This window comes from Cavia porcellus, unplaced genomic scaffold, assembly GCF_034190915.1.
Source record: "Cavia porcellus strain 051 isolate PalLab524CR breed Dunkin Hartley unplaced genomic scaffold, mCavPor4.1 scaffold_31, whole genome shotgun sequence".
Classification (NCBI taxonomy): domain Eukaryota; kingdom Metazoa; phylum Chordata; class Mammalia; order Rodentia; family Caviidae; genus Cavia; species Cavia porcellus.
The window spans coordinates 28,651,285-28,666,712 of NW_026947514.1; the positions used below are offsets into that span (position 1 = coordinate 28,651,285).

Consider the following 15,428-nt stretch of genomic DNA (forward strand, 5'->3'; position numbering starts at 1 on the left):
TAGTTGACTATCTTTAAAAAATCTAATGTTTCATCTCGATAAATCATTTGCAGTCTTGAGTGGTGCAGAGCATTTTCTTGATATAAAATATGTGTCAAAATGTAAGTAATTTTTTTTTCTTTTTGTACATGTCCAAGTTGTAGTTGTGAACTTATGTAGTTAGGCAGTTGTATTATTATTTTATAACAAACTATTCCAAATTCAGTGGCTTAAAATAAAATCATTGCCAGATGAATACCTGTAATTCCAGCACTCAGGAGACTGAGGCAGGAGGGAGAATCAAAAAGTGGAGTTCAAGGCCAGTGAAGGTTACATAGGAAGTTCCAAACCAGCCTAACTACAGAGGGATAACCTAACTAAAATAAATAAATAAAAAAAATAATGTACTCTGCTTGTGTGTGTTCAGTTTGGTCAAGGCTCTTGGTGAGAACTCTCTGTTGACATGTGGCATAAGATGGAGTGGCTGGAAAGATGGGGATGACTCAGTGGCTGGGAATTGGAATCATTTGAAGGCTCTTTCACTCACATTTCTGGTGGTTAATTCTGGCTGTTGGCAGGACCTCAGCCTGGGCTGCTGGCCAGAACACCTACAAGACATCTCTCCTTGTGGCTGCTTGGCTTCTTCACAGCATGGTGGCTGGGTGCCAAGACAGCATTCTAATAAAGGAAGACAAAGGTGCATAGCATATTGGAATTAGCTCTGAAAGTCACATGATGTTACTTTGTCCTATTGGTTGAAGTAGTTATGAATGCTTGTCCAGGTTTAGGTAAGCTCCTATCACTTGAAGTAAGAAACATCCACATCAAATATGAGATGGAATCTACTGTAGCCAGGCATCTTTGGAAAATATAATGTCATAGTTTGTATTACTTTTAAGATAAAGAATTTTAAAATTGTGTATATTTTATATAAACGCCACTGCTACAAATATATGAAAAGAATATTTGCAAGCAATTATGGTATACAAGTTCAAAAATGAATTTGTCTTCTTGTGTAGTACATATGATTTTTAAAATAAAATGTTATAATGGACAGTGCCTGAGAGCTACCCACCAACAAAGGTGGAAAGACAGGGTAGTCAGATGAGATGACTTCTGCTCCTGTGGTACCAGGGATGCAGACACAGATGCAGTCCTGGGGAAAACTGATGGTGGCTGGAATGTGAACTTGAAAGAAGCCACAGCAGAGGAAGGCAAGCTCAAGAGTCAAAATGTCTCAGAGTTAGAACCAAGTGAAAGGGAAGGCACATCGTTACTTAGTCATGCAGCCAAAAAATTGAACATAGGGACCCAAGAAAAGAAAAGCAGAAAGTAGATGAAGATGATTTTCAGAAGTTGCAAATCCTTCTTTTTCAGAGGAGCTGCTAAACTGCTATGAAATGTATCATTGGTCAGCTTTTCCTAAAGCAGCCATTAAAAGGCTCATCTAGCCCATCACCAGCGCCTCTGTGTCCCACAATGTCGTCATTGCCCAATCCAGTATATCCAAGGTTTCGTTTTGGAGGTGGTGGAAGCAGCACTGGCTGTATGTGAAAAGTGGGGAGAAACGCCACTGCTACAACATATGAGGGAGGCTCTTTGAAGGCTGAAGTCAAAGGGGCAAATCCCCAACTTGAAGCACAAAAAATTCGCTGTGTAGCTGAAGCCCCTTAAAGCATGCTACTGACAAAAGGAATTCTGGTTCTGGATTCTCTGTTCCGTGACTTTCTGCACTAGTGCTCCAGCGTCACAGCCTTCTAGGCATTCCATGATGGTTTTAATGCTTAGAAGCCGTGCAGCCTATTTCACACTTGCCTTGACTAAAGTTTAGGACCTCATAGGCCATACTCAGCTGTCTCTGGCTAGTTGCAAGAAGAAAGGGACCTAGATCTTCAGCATCTTCTGGATAGGGGCTCAGAGAGAAAATCTTTGCAAGAGAACTTTCACAGTGAAGGCTAAAGCCCCAAGACTTAGGTTGTTTCTTGCATTCTGGTTTTAAGTAGATGAAACCAAGAGAAACTTTTGACTTGTGGTGCTAACAGCACTACTGTTAGCACTACATGTAGTGCTAACATTTAAGATTCTCCTGTGGATTTTGGTAACTGATCATCAGACTTTTCCAACTTGTAATCATTTTGTGTTTAGTTAGTTGGAATGGGGAGAATTTCATTCTTTTTTGGTGTTCAAATAAAACTAGCTTTGACTTTTTTTGTAAAATAAAAATAAAAAATAATTTTAAATTCAAAAGAAATTGATTTTGAGTTCTATTTTGTGTCAACAACACAGTATATTGCAGTAATCAAAAACAGATAAAAGTTTATAAACAAGTTAAGAATTGTTGCTTGAGGTTTTTTTTTTTTTTAGGATATACTAGTTATTTTAAGTCTACCTTTTTCTCCTTGCTTTAATAATTTGAGGTTTATTTTGGAAATTGTTTTCCAATAAAAATTTGAGAAACTTGCTGGCCATTGTTTGGTTTGTCTGTCTTTGTTTCTTTTTCTTTCTCTTCATCTCCCTCTTCCTCTTCTTATTCCTCTTTTTCCTTTTCCCTCCTCTCCGTCCTTCTTTCTCCTCTTCCACCTCATCCTTTCTCCTCCTCTTCCTCCTCCACCACCTCCTCCTCCTCCACCTCTTTCTCCATGTCCTCCACCACTAGCTCCTCCTCGTCCTACTTCTCTTCCTTGTCCTCCTCCTCCCTCTTCTCCTTTCTTCTCCTCCTTCTTCTCCTTCTCTTCCTTCTTCTGCTCTTGCTCCTCTTTCTCCTCCTCTTCCTCCTTTCTCCTCTTCCTTTTTTTTTTGTTTGTAGTGTAGGCTAACGTTGAATTTGAGGTGATCCATCTGCCCTCAGCCTTCCAAGTGCTGGGATGCTGGGTGTGCCCCACTATGCTGGTCCCGCTGTGTCTTTCAGGAAAAACTATATAATCTTTTTAAGAATTGTATAATCTTACCTGCTAAACTTGTGGAAAATTAAAAAATTTTCACTAAAACAAGAAAACTTGTACAATTGTAGAATATTTGTTGTTTTATTGATCACATTTATCATTTATATAAATGCTGTAAAAGGTTTGAATATAGCTAGTATTCAATTTCTAGTAAGAGTATAATTTTTTATGATTAGCTGGGACTGTACATCCATTCACAATAGCTGGGAAATAGGCTGTAGAAAGCATCTAATCTCTTAGACCCAGAAAATTCTTGCTGTCTACTTTCTTATTAATAAGTGATTTAAGTCAGTGAGGCTTATTCTACTGAGTTGGTGCCACATTATTTTCCCACTTAAAGGGAGGTAGGTAGTCACTCTACAGTAGAAAAATAACTGAATGAACTGTTGTGACAACAGAGAGGATCAAACACTTGCTCTCAATTATGGATGATGTGCTTTCTGTGAAATCATATTTTTTAGTTCAAAAAGGATAGTACTTGGGAAAACTGTTTTCTTCTCTTTCCTTCTTTCCTCTCCCCTCTTCCTTTTTAAAGTTGATATTCCATTGTGTGTATATACCAGATTTTGTTTATTCTTTATTGGACACTTGGGCTTCTTTTACCTTTTGGCTGTTTTGAATAATGCTGCTGTAAAATACTGTATATGAGTTACTGCTTTTAGTTCTTTTGGACATATCACTAGAAGTATGTTGGAATATCTGGTTATTCTGTTTTCAGTTTTTTTCCTCCATAGTACTGGGGATTGAAACCCAGGGAATACTGAGCTGTATCCCCAGGTCTCTTTATTTTTTTTAGGTAAGGTCTTGCTAAGTTTCCAGGATGGTCTTTCACTTGTGATTCTGTTGCCTCAGCCTCCTGAATAGCTTAAGACTGCAGGTGTAAACCAGGGTGCCAGGCTGTTTTCAACCTGAAGAACTGACATACTGTTTGCCATAGTGATTGCACCATATTATTTTATTTTATTTATATTTATTTTGGTACCTGGGATCGAACTCATGACCTTGCTTTTGCCAGGCAGGCACTTGTGCCACTCAGCTAAACCCCCGACCTCAGTGCACCATTCTATATTCATATCAGTGCACAAGGGTTTTCATTCTCTACATCCTCAGCAACACTTGTTATTTTCTGTTTTTTTTTTTTTAATGTTTTCGGAGCTGAGTATTGAACCTGGGGCCCCATGTATGCTAAGCGTGTACTCTGCCACCAAGCTATACCTACAGTGCCTCCTGTTTTTTCTTTTAATAGCGGCCATCCTAATGTGTAAGAGCTGTCATTGCGTTGTAGTTTTGGTTCGCATTCTCTCATGATTGGTGAAGTTGAGCATCTACTCATGAGCTTGTTGGCTGTTTGCATATCATTTTTGGAGAAATATCTATTCAAATCCATTGCCTGTTTTTAAATTGTTATTTGTCCTGTTATTGAGTAATAGGAGTTCTTTATATATTCTGATATTAACTTTTTTCAGATATAAGATTTATACATATTTCTTCCTATTTTATAGGTTGTATTTTGTACCCTCTTGAGTGTTCTTTAAATATAGTTTTAAATTTTTAGGTAGTGGTATTTATGTTTTCGCTTTTGTTGTCTGTTGTTCTGGTGTTATATTAAAGGGATCTCCTCAAAACCAATGTCAAAAAACTTTTGCCTTGTATTTTCTCTTAAAATTTAGGTTCCTGATCCATTTTGAGTTAGTTCTTGTATGTGGTGAAATTAGATTAATTTTTTCATATGATGTAAAAGTGGATAATCAGGTGCCAATTCTACTTGTTGATAAGGAATATTCTTTTCCCTATAGAAAGATCTTAGTATTCTTATGAAAGCCAGTTGACTATATGTGTGTGTGTTTTTCCCAGTTCTATTCCATTGGTGTGTATGTCCTTATGCTAGTATCATAATTTTGATTTTTGTTGCTTTGTAGTATAAGTTTTGAAATAAGTAAATGAAAGTCTTCCAACTATTCCATTTTAAGGTTGTTTGGAACCCTTTCACATTTCATATGAATTTTAAATTGGCTTTTCACTTCAGCAAAAACAAAAAAAAAAAAGCAAAAACAAAAAAAATTCATTGGAATTGTGCTAAGACTACAGTGAATCTATAGATCACTTTGAGCCGGGGATTTAGCTTAGTGGCATAAATTAGTGGCATAATAGCCTGCCTGGCAAGTGCTAGGTCGTGAGTTTCATCTTCAGTACTCCCCCAAAGATATACACACACACACACAGATAAATAGATAAATAGCTAGAGATCACTTTGAGTAATATCACTATTTTAAGGCATGCAGTCGGTATCTTTGCTTTATTTAGGTTCCTTAGTTTTTTTAATCAATCTTTTATAAGTTTTCACTATATAATTGTTGTGCTTCCATGGTTAACTTTGTCCTTAAGTATTTTGTCTTTTGCATAATACTGTAACTGATATTAATTTTTGCAGAATTTTTATTCCTTGGTTATAGGCACAGTTTTTAAATGTCTGATCTTATTCTTAAAAATTCTTATTTTTCAGTACACTCAGAATTAGCTCTCAGGGAGGATAGCTTGTATCTCTTGGCAACCTGTTTCTGGCATTTTTTTCTTTGGCTTCCTTCATTCTTATGACCAAAAGTTTAGATATTATGATATTTTGTAGCTTCTTATTTTTCTTAATGTACTATTTCTTCAGAGCAATACAACAGTATTTGTGTTGTAGGTTATGTCAAGTAACAAGATGCTGAATCTTGCCCCTTTGATCCTAGGTTTCTTACCTTCCATAAGGTTTTTTGAACAGTGATTAGAGAGATTAAAAAGTTGTCCATTCCTCTGTTCTTTTTTGCTATAGACTGTGAGGCACAGAATTATCAGTCTACTAAGAATACCTTCTATTATCTTTTTTTTTTTCCCATGTGATACAGAGGAATCAAACTTGGGAGCATTCTGCTATTAAGTTAATATCCTTGGCCCTTCTAAATCGTTTCTTTATTTTAAAAATCGATTGATTGGTTGACTTTTTTGTGGTACTGGGGATGGAACTCAGGACCTTTGCACTGAGCTGTATCCCATCCCTTTTCCTTTTTTCTTTTTTTGGAGACAGGGTTTGGCTAAGTCACTAAGAGTTGCCCAAACGGAGCTTGAGTTTCTAGTCTTTCTGCCTTGGTGTCCCAGAATGCAGGGATTAGTCATGTGTGATCACATTTGGCTACTTTTCTCCCTTAAAAACAATACCCAAATAGACAACACTTACATTAGCATTTGAAATACAACCCTGAACAGATTCATGGTTTCCCTCTCCAGTTCTCCTGAGTCTGTGACAGGAATGCCTCTTACTCAGTAGGAGGCACACCCTGTTCATAGAGCAGTTTTGTTGGTGGTTTTCACTACTGATTTGGACCACATAACACCTCCATTCTTCATCCAGAGTGTCAGAAGTAACATCTGTGGCCATACGCATCACATAGAAAGTTTGAACTTTGTGTTCATTGTTCACTTTAGTAAGTGTCTGGCAGCAAGTGTCAGAGAAGATACACAGCTTCATTTTGATGCAGCTGATCTCCTGTGAGGTGTCAGGAAAAAAAATACAATTAGTTTTTATATGTTTACCTTGTGCCCTGCAAATTTTGTTGCATTAATTTCTTAGCTCTAGGTATATTGGGGTGGGGGTGGGGAATGTATGTTTTATCTGTAGGATCATGTCATCTGAGAATAAGTATAGCTTTATTCTGTTCCAGTGTCAGTTTATTTTATCTTTCTTATTTAATTGCTGGTGCTAGAACTTCTAGTACAATTTTTTTTTTTTTAATTTTATTTTTTTGGTACTGGGGATTGAACTTAACAACCTCATGCTTGGCAGACAAGCACTTAAACCACTGAGCTAAATCCCCGGCCCATCTAGTACAGTATTGAGTAGGATTTGTTGTTGTTGGTTTTTTTGTTTTGTTTTTTGCCTTGGAGATTGACCCTGGAAACCCAGGGTATTTTGTGTACTAAACAGTCACTTTACCAATGAACTATATCTCCAGCCCAGGAGAATATTGTTTAGTGCTTATTATTTTTAATAGAGCTATACTGTTGTCTGCATTTTGCTAAGGAGATCTTGTCTTGTGACACATATGACATTTCATATTATAGAATTCATTAAAGTATATCATAAAGTTAGAAATTATGCATATTAAGGCTTGATTATTTATAATGATACTTATTTGATGGTTTAAGATAATTTGTGGAGATAACAAATTTATCTTGATTTTAAACCTGATCCTAGGGTTCAAAAAATGTTTTTTAAAAATATTAGCTTCTAGTCAGGTGTAGTATGCATGCTTGTAATCGCTGCACTCTGGAGGCTGAGGCAGGAGGATTGCTGTGAGTTTGCTGCCAGCCTGAGTGATACAGTGAGTTCAAGGTCAGTCTGAACTACATAGCAAGACCCTGTCTCAAAAAAAAAAAAAAAAAAAAAAAAATTAGCTTCTAGGAGAGCTTGATAGTATACCAACTCCAAGTTACAGTTTTACCAATTGGACAGCAGTGCATTAAAGGATTGATATTAAAACCTTTGTGGCATTGAGTGTTTGTGCTTGATGGCACAGATTGTGTAATAATCAGCAAATGTTAATATTAGATAGTGACTTAAGGATAACAGAAACAGGCAAGGAAAATAAGTTCTAACTGCAAGAAAATCACACTGTCATCCATAAAGATATTTTGCAGAGATGCTCCTGTTTCATCTTGCTGTGGGAGAAAATTATCTGACAATTCAGTCTCAAGAGAACTAAGTTTACAGGAAAGGTAAACCTACGGGCCTTTCTAAACATAGTGTAAGGAAATCCCAGAGCTTCTTGTTCCCCTACTTTGGATAGTTTAACCCTTGGAATAAGATAGCATAGTGAGGATTTTGATTTCTTTGAATCTCTTTTGAATTTTAAAATTGAATTAACACAAGAAAATCTAATTCTAACTATGGTAGAGGTAAATTAGAGAACTCTCAACTTACTTAAGCTTTACTAAAACCAAGATTAGAAATAGAGGGAGGCATGAGTTAAAAATTAAGATCAAGTGTATTTTGATATTGATATTTGAAGAAATTGTATCTCATCCATTTGAATATGTTCAGAGCTGTGATATAGTTTAGGTGAATGCTTGCTTAGCATTCAGAGCATTAGGAAAAAAATCACAGTCCATTTGTGTATGTTAATACCAGTTAATATTTATTACAAATTTGTTTCATAGAAAAACATAGTTGAAAACTGTTGTTTTGACTCTATTAATTATTAAGAGAAACTTATTCATATCAGAAAACTATATCTTTCTCTAGTAACTTACAGTTTACTTGATTTTTTGGTACATAAAAATGAAATAAAGGAGAATAAAGAGTTGAACACCTTGCAAATTTTGAGTCTAGAAAGTGATGACAGTGCTGTAGGAAGAAATTTCCCAGAGTTTAGAGAAAGGCTGGGGGAGGTTCAAGTTTTCAGAGCTTTGGAGTGCTTTTCAGATGTGTCCCACATGTGGTTCTGCTCCATACTCATTTCAGAACTGGCAGAGGCTACCTGTTCTCTGTCTTCAGAGTATTTAGTGTGTTAATTAGTATCAGCCATACCTTCGCAGGTTAAACCAATAATTAAAAATTATGGGATCCCTTTCCTGTGGACAAAGAAAAAATAAAAACCAACAAGAAACAATGGGAGTTGGCCTGCTCATGTGGAAATAGGGCTCCATTGAACAGAAAGGAAGGTTCTTTTCTCAGAATGTTTGCTCCTCAGATTTCCCCCAGATGCTCCTGCTGTTCTGCTGCCCCCTGCACAGATGACTGGAAACTGGGGTGTGAAAGTGTGGAGAGAAACAGTTAAAAAAAAAAAAAAAACTGAAGCAAGTTTCCACAGTTTTCTGAGCTTTTAGGAGTTCCATTTTTGGACCTTGAGCCAGAACTAAAGAGATTGTTCTGTTTCTCTTTCTGTGTACCATGCCTCTCCTTAGGTTTTAGCTTGGTTGAATTCAGGCTGGAAGAGACTAATGGGGAAAAAGTGGCAAACTCACAGCTTATTTGGTGATATGCAACATTCTGGGTCTCTTCCTGGATCTACCTTTGATAATTACTTTTCAGAATCTTCAAATAGTTACTTATACAATCTGTCCCAGTTTTATAGTTTAGTGGAAGAAAACAAAGTATTTATTCCATTTTACCAAACAAGAAGTCTTCTCAATTAAAAAAAATCTATAGTTTAGTTTAATTTAATTTACTTTTAGTTTAGTTTTGAAACAGGGTCTCAGTAGATTTCCCAGGCTGGCCTTGAACTCACAGTCCTCCTGTCATTGTTTCTCAAGCTTTGGGATTACAGCCAGTGCCACCACACCCAGATATTCCCAACGTTTTTGTATTAACTATATTTTGAAATGATTTTTAGATGCACAGGAAGTTGTAAAGAGAACAGAAAAGTCCTATATTCCCTTTATCTGGCTCACTCCAATGGTTACATTATGGATCACTATAGGATAATTACCTAAACTAGGAAATTAACATCAACGTCAACTTTTTATTATGAAGCATTTCATTTTATTATGAAGCATTTTGACAGACTAGAATATTGAATGTATTTCCCACTGATAATTCAGTAAATTTTATATTTGCCCATACTTGCTGTCTTAGTTACTTTTCTTGATACTGAGACAAAAAATCTGACACCCACGAGTTAAAGGAGGAGAGAAAGGTCTATTTCAGCTCACGGTTTGTAGAAGTTTCAGTCTGTTGTTGGCTGGCTCCAAGGAAGAATGTTATGACAGAGGGCCTTGACAGAGGAGAAACAGTTCATAATGTGGCAGGCAGAAAGCAAATGGGCTAACTTGCGTTTCCCTGTTTCCCATCCAGGGTAGAAGCCTTTTGAGTGGTGCCACCCACACCCAAGATGGGGCTTCTGTCTTTATTAAATCTATTAGTTACATCCAGAACTATGCTAATTCCAATCAGTGGACTAATTTAGTTGCATACTCGCTTAAACCCAGTTTTATTTATTTACTTTTAGTACCAGGGATTGAACTCACTACCTCATACTTGCCAGGCAGGTGCTTGTGCTATTAACTAAATCACTGGCCCTTTAATCCCAGTTTTGTATGTTCTCAATCCTATCAGCTCTGTAAAGCCCCACCTATGACTCCATGAGGATTTTAGGGAGACAATAGGCTGTAACCCTAAACACTCATTAGAATAGGCCTTATTGGGGGATTGTAACTTTGTTAGACTAATTTAAGACTAGTATGTGACTTCATTTTAAATTATTAGGAAGTTACTGTTAAATGTAATAATTTCTGATGTGGTGGTAACATAATGGTTGCATCTAACTTTAAGCAGTTGAAAACTTGACTAGAAGGCTTAAAGAGAGAGAGGTTAGTTTTCTTATATAAGACTGGAAGTGTTACCAGTTTTTGGCCTTAAACTGGGTCGTTGTTTCATCTCAGAATTGTGGAACCAACTTTTAAGACTGAGAACCAACTGATCAGCAAAGGAGACTTTATTCTTAGCTAAGAATAGAAGGAGTGGGAGGTAAAACTATCAAATTAACTTTCCTTGTTAGGGGGCCAGGGGCATTATACATATGGGTAAAAAAAATGAAGGACAGAGGCTAATAAGGGAAAGAGTAGTTGTGTCTTTTTTCAGAAATTAGGGCATCCTTTTCTGTTTCTGTTTTTGTTTTTCGTGATTGACATGGCAGTTGTTAGCTGTTAGGGTATTCAAGAGTGTGTTGTTTGATGTGCAAATGAATTGTAATGAGGTGCTACGGCATGTGCTGCTGTGGGCTGTTTGTATAATCAAAAGCTCCAAAAAGTTCACCAGCACTGGGTTAGATAGAGCCTGTCATGTCACTCTGGCAATCATCTTGGACACATCCCATTGTGGCTGGCCCACTTGAAGAGAGACTTCTGCTTTACAGGCACTCTGTCCTCAAAGATAAGATTAGGGGGAGGTAGAAAGTTAGCTAGGCTGCAGGCAGTGTGAGATAGAGGCAGGATAGCAGAAGCAGGTAGCAGAAACGTTGCTTTAGTGGCTTAGCACGGTCAAGGCCTACAATTTAGTGATTTGCTTCATGCCCTGGGAAGGTATATCCAGCTTTATTCAAAGACAAAGGCAAAAAGGTCCATTACAAGTAGGAATTTTCCTGTTATTTCCAGCAAGTCAGTTCTAATGTTGTATGAGTAAAAATTGGATGTTATGGGTCACCTCTAGCAGTTTTTATCCTTTGGTCTCTAGTAAGAAGAAGGAGGAAAGATTTGGGAATGACTTTTTGGACAGCCATTTAACAGCTTCTGTTACCATTAATGACTGTATTTCTTTTTGCAGCTTCTTTTTCTTCTGTGGTAGAAACTTTGCACTGAGCTACATCCCTATCCCTTTTTCTGTTTTTTGAGACCAGATCTCACTAAATTGCCCAGGCTGTACTCAAACTTGGAATCCTCTTATCTCTGAGTGCTGCTGCCAAGTGCCATCAATTGGAAAGGCAGGCTTTAAAAAGATTACGGTATATCTTCATCAACCTCATTCACAGGATCTGGCGTTGTGCAATTTCTGGCTCTTCCTCAAAGTCAAAATGACCACGACCATTTTAACATTTTGTTTAAACATTTTGAATCAGTTGAGTATATTGAGGCAGCCATGACACTGCAGCTGCCTTGAAGGCTTCTAACAGCAAATATTACTATGAGCATCCTTATTCATACCTTGTTGACTTGCACAAAATTTCTCTAGTATGCACCCAAGAAAGGAATTGTTGACTTGTGGTCTACATACATTACTGAATTTCCATAAGTGATTCGGGTTGTTTTCCAGACTGGTAGCCCAGGTTGAGCTCCCACCAGCAGTGTATTAGGTTCCCATTTCCCTGAATATGCATCAACATTAGTGGTACTAATCCATTTGTTTAGCTTTGCCAATATAAAGTAGCATTTTGTTTTAATTTGTGTTTTTGTCACTGAGAATGAACTTGGCATCTCTTTATTTACTTGTTAGTATTTGAGTTTCCCCTGCATCTTAAAAGTGATATACATGTAATATAGATTTATTGTATTTTAAAAATAAAAATAGGTAAATATAAAAAGATTATAGTTCCCCACCAACAGAATATTGCTGTTGACATTTTTCTGGTCTTTAAATATACACAACCTCATATATATATATATATATGTAAATGAGTCTTTGTATATTAATTGAATCATATCTATAATTTAATGACTCAAATTTTTCACTTCATAATAACTTATGAACATTTCCCTATGTTTTTCTGTATTACCATGTAATCTGTATGTGGTTTATTTAATCTTCTGTTATAGGACATTTGTATATTTTGGTTTTTCTTTCATTAGCAACACTTTAAATTATTAAGCCTACATTTTGGTTAGGCAAAAAGCTAAAGGGATTGTACTCATGCTGCTTTTGTGAAACTGGGTTCATTGCCAGTTGCAGGCTGTCTTGGGCTATTTTCTGCCTAGATTCTAGGACAGTTATTAACATCTCATTGTATAAAAAGATATCTCTAGCCCTTGATGTCCCAGGGCTAGAGTTCAAAGACTTCTCAATTAGCCCTAATATGCTTTTGTTTTGTTTTTCATATTGGTAAGGTTAGGTTGGCATGTAAGGATAAAATGAGAGTAGACTTGGACCTGGGCTTAAATGTAGCTGTCCTCTTTGATAGAGAGGTTTCTAAACTTCAACTGTAAAGAACCCTAATCTAAAAGGATTTCTTTTTCAAAATATGAGTAACCTTTTATTATAAAAGTAAGAATACTCATAAAGGAATTAAGAAAATATGGAAAACAATAAAGAAAATTAATTCCACATGATCCTTCTACTCAAAGATAACTACTATTGCCATTTTTCCTTAATATCCTTTTATGTTTTTCTTGGTGGTGTGCTTGAACTAGCTAGGGCTGGCTTACAAAAGTCAACAATTAAGGTTATGTAAACCCAAGTTTTTGGTAGCTTGATATTAACCGTCATGGCTTGCTTCTCCCTGCTGAATTCCTGCCTGAGTCAGTTTATCAGTATACTACTACATGTATATTGTACATGATATCAATAAATACAGACCTATTTTATATTTAATGGTGTGGTAGATTAAAAACTGGTGCTCACCTTCAACACCAACTGAACTGAATGAGCATAGTACTATGTGTAGATCACCCACCTGAGGACTGTGGCTGGCATAAAAAGGAGACCTAGAGAGGAAAAATAATGTTGTCGGTTCTCCTCAGCATTGTTGTTGTTTGGAATTGTTAGTTCTCCTGCAGGAGCTTGTCATGCTGGCTTCCCTGATATGAACTCAGCTGTTATCATCGGAGAAGTCTGGGACCTTGTTGCTGAGAATGGCTGTGGTTCACTTTGGAGGAGCTGTGGTCCTTATTTTGAGTGTCACTTCTTGGCTCTAGTGCAAAACCCTTAACTTACTAGCACAGATCCTTCACCCCGCTGGCATAGACTTTCTAGCTTCCACCACTGATCTTTGGGCCTTTCTAATGCAGATCCATGAAACAGACTTACGTGAGTCATTGTCATCAGCTCTGGGCCTCCAGATGGACTTGTGGGGAACATCATCATGGGCTCTGTGTCTTCAGCTGGACTCATGCAGGACATTGCTGTGGAATCCAGGTCCTTGGCTGAATTCCTTAAGTCTTTAGTGCATGGACAGGTTTCCGAATGCACTTCGTTGTATTTGACTCTGGGTGACTGTCATAAAGTGATACTATAAATTATGTGTCCTGTATGTAATTGTTCTCCTTGCAACCCCTGACTACAACAAATGACATCATAAAAATCTACCATATGTATAAAACAGTGGTTTCAGTTTGGTCCTTGAACCAGATTTATCTAAATGATCTGATTGTTGTGTGACAAATTCCTAGATACATGTTCATTTTAAAGTCTTCAGGTGCCTATTGCAAAATTCTAAAAAGGCTGTATTCTTCTAGCTATCCTAGAACTCAGTTCACCTGCATGATCAACTGTATTTTTTTATGTTACTTACATTTTTAAAAGAGATACAGGGTTGAGGAATACACCTCAGTGGCAGAACACCTACCTAGAAATGCATAAGACATCTGAGTTCAGTCCCTAGTATTAAAGCAATTACTCTTCAGTACCCATCTATCATGTGTGAGTATACCTTATTAATTCTTGTGATGGCTAGAAAAATTCATTCCTTACTCTGGTGTGTATCATCATTCTGAAATACCACTTTAAAATATAGTAAGATTTGTTAGCCAGGCGTGGGATGCATGGCTATAATCCCAGCACTCAGGAAGCTAAGACAGGAGGATTGCTGCGAGTTTGAGACCAGCCTGGGCTACATAGTGGGTGGAAGGCTAGCCTGAACTATGAAGTGAGACCCTGTCTTAAAATTTTATTTATATATATTTTTATGTATAAATCATTATTTATTCATAGTAAGGACAGATTCAACCTGTGTCCTTTGATAGATGAATGGATTTTAAAAATGTTCTCTGGTGGTAATACAGCTCAGCAGCACAGTGCCTACCTGGCAAGTGCAAGGTTGTGAGTTTGATTGCGGGTATCAAAAAAAAAAAAAGCTTAAAAAAATGTTCTCAGCTATCTAAAATAGAAGACAGAAAGAATCTTCACTTATAATTAGTAGTTTTAATGTTTCTTTGACAAGCATAGTTGAAAAGGAATTTTTTAAGCATCTAAATTTCTACTGATTTATTGTTCGTACAAGTATTTCAATTTCAGCTCTCAAGTGTTTCTCTAATTTTTAATGATGTACTATCATCAAGAGAAAAGGAACGTGAAGTAGTTTTTGAGTGCTATTAATATACCAGTCCAAATAGTAGTACATAGTTTAATTTTTCAGTCCTGTAAAATACTCGGTTTTATATTTCCCTTGGTGCTGAAAATAAAATCTGAGATTTAAAAAATTGTACTATGTAGTAAATCTAATAAGCAGAGAAGTAAAGCTTAAATGTATATAGTCAACAAACATTTTGAGAGCCTACTATGTGCTCGAAGCTGTTTTAAGTATCAAAAGTAAAAAGAAAGGGATGGGGATTTAGCTCAGTGGCATAAACGCCTGCCTTGGAAGCAGGCAGTCGTGAGTTCGATCCCCGGTACCGATAAAAAGGAAAAAGACCAAAAAAAAAAAAAAAAAAGTAAAAATAAAAATGTTACATTTTAGTTTTTGTCTCAAGGAACTCAGTCTTATAAAGAAAACATACAATTCAAAAATCCAGTCCAAAAATGGGTATCTGAGATGAATGCACAGTTCTCAGGTGAAGAAATAAAAATGGCAAATAAATACATGAAAAAAGGTTCATCATCATTACTCATTGTGGCAAAATAAACCACACTGAGATTCCATCTCACTCCTGAAAGAATGGCCAGGATCAAGAAAACTACCAACAACTAATGCTGGAGAGGCTGTGGGGGAAAAAGGAACACTACTGCACTGTTGGTGGGAATGTAGACTGGTGAATCACTGTGGAGGTCAGTCTGGAGATACCTCAAAGAGCTGGGATTGGAAGTCCCCTTTGACCCAGCTATTC

General features: G+C 36.8%; 1 protein-coding gene and 1 pseudogene across 32 annotated transcripts in view; both read left to right on the forward strand.

The window, feature by feature from the left end:
• Positions 1-15,428, forward strand: part of Numb (NUMB endocytic adaptor protein) — a 196,452-nt gene that overhangs the window by 75,330 nt on the left and 105,694 nt on the right. The window lies entirely within an intron of this gene.
• LOC134474236 (transcription initiation factor TFIID subunit 11-like) lies at positions 108-13,388 on the forward strand (annotated as a pseudogene).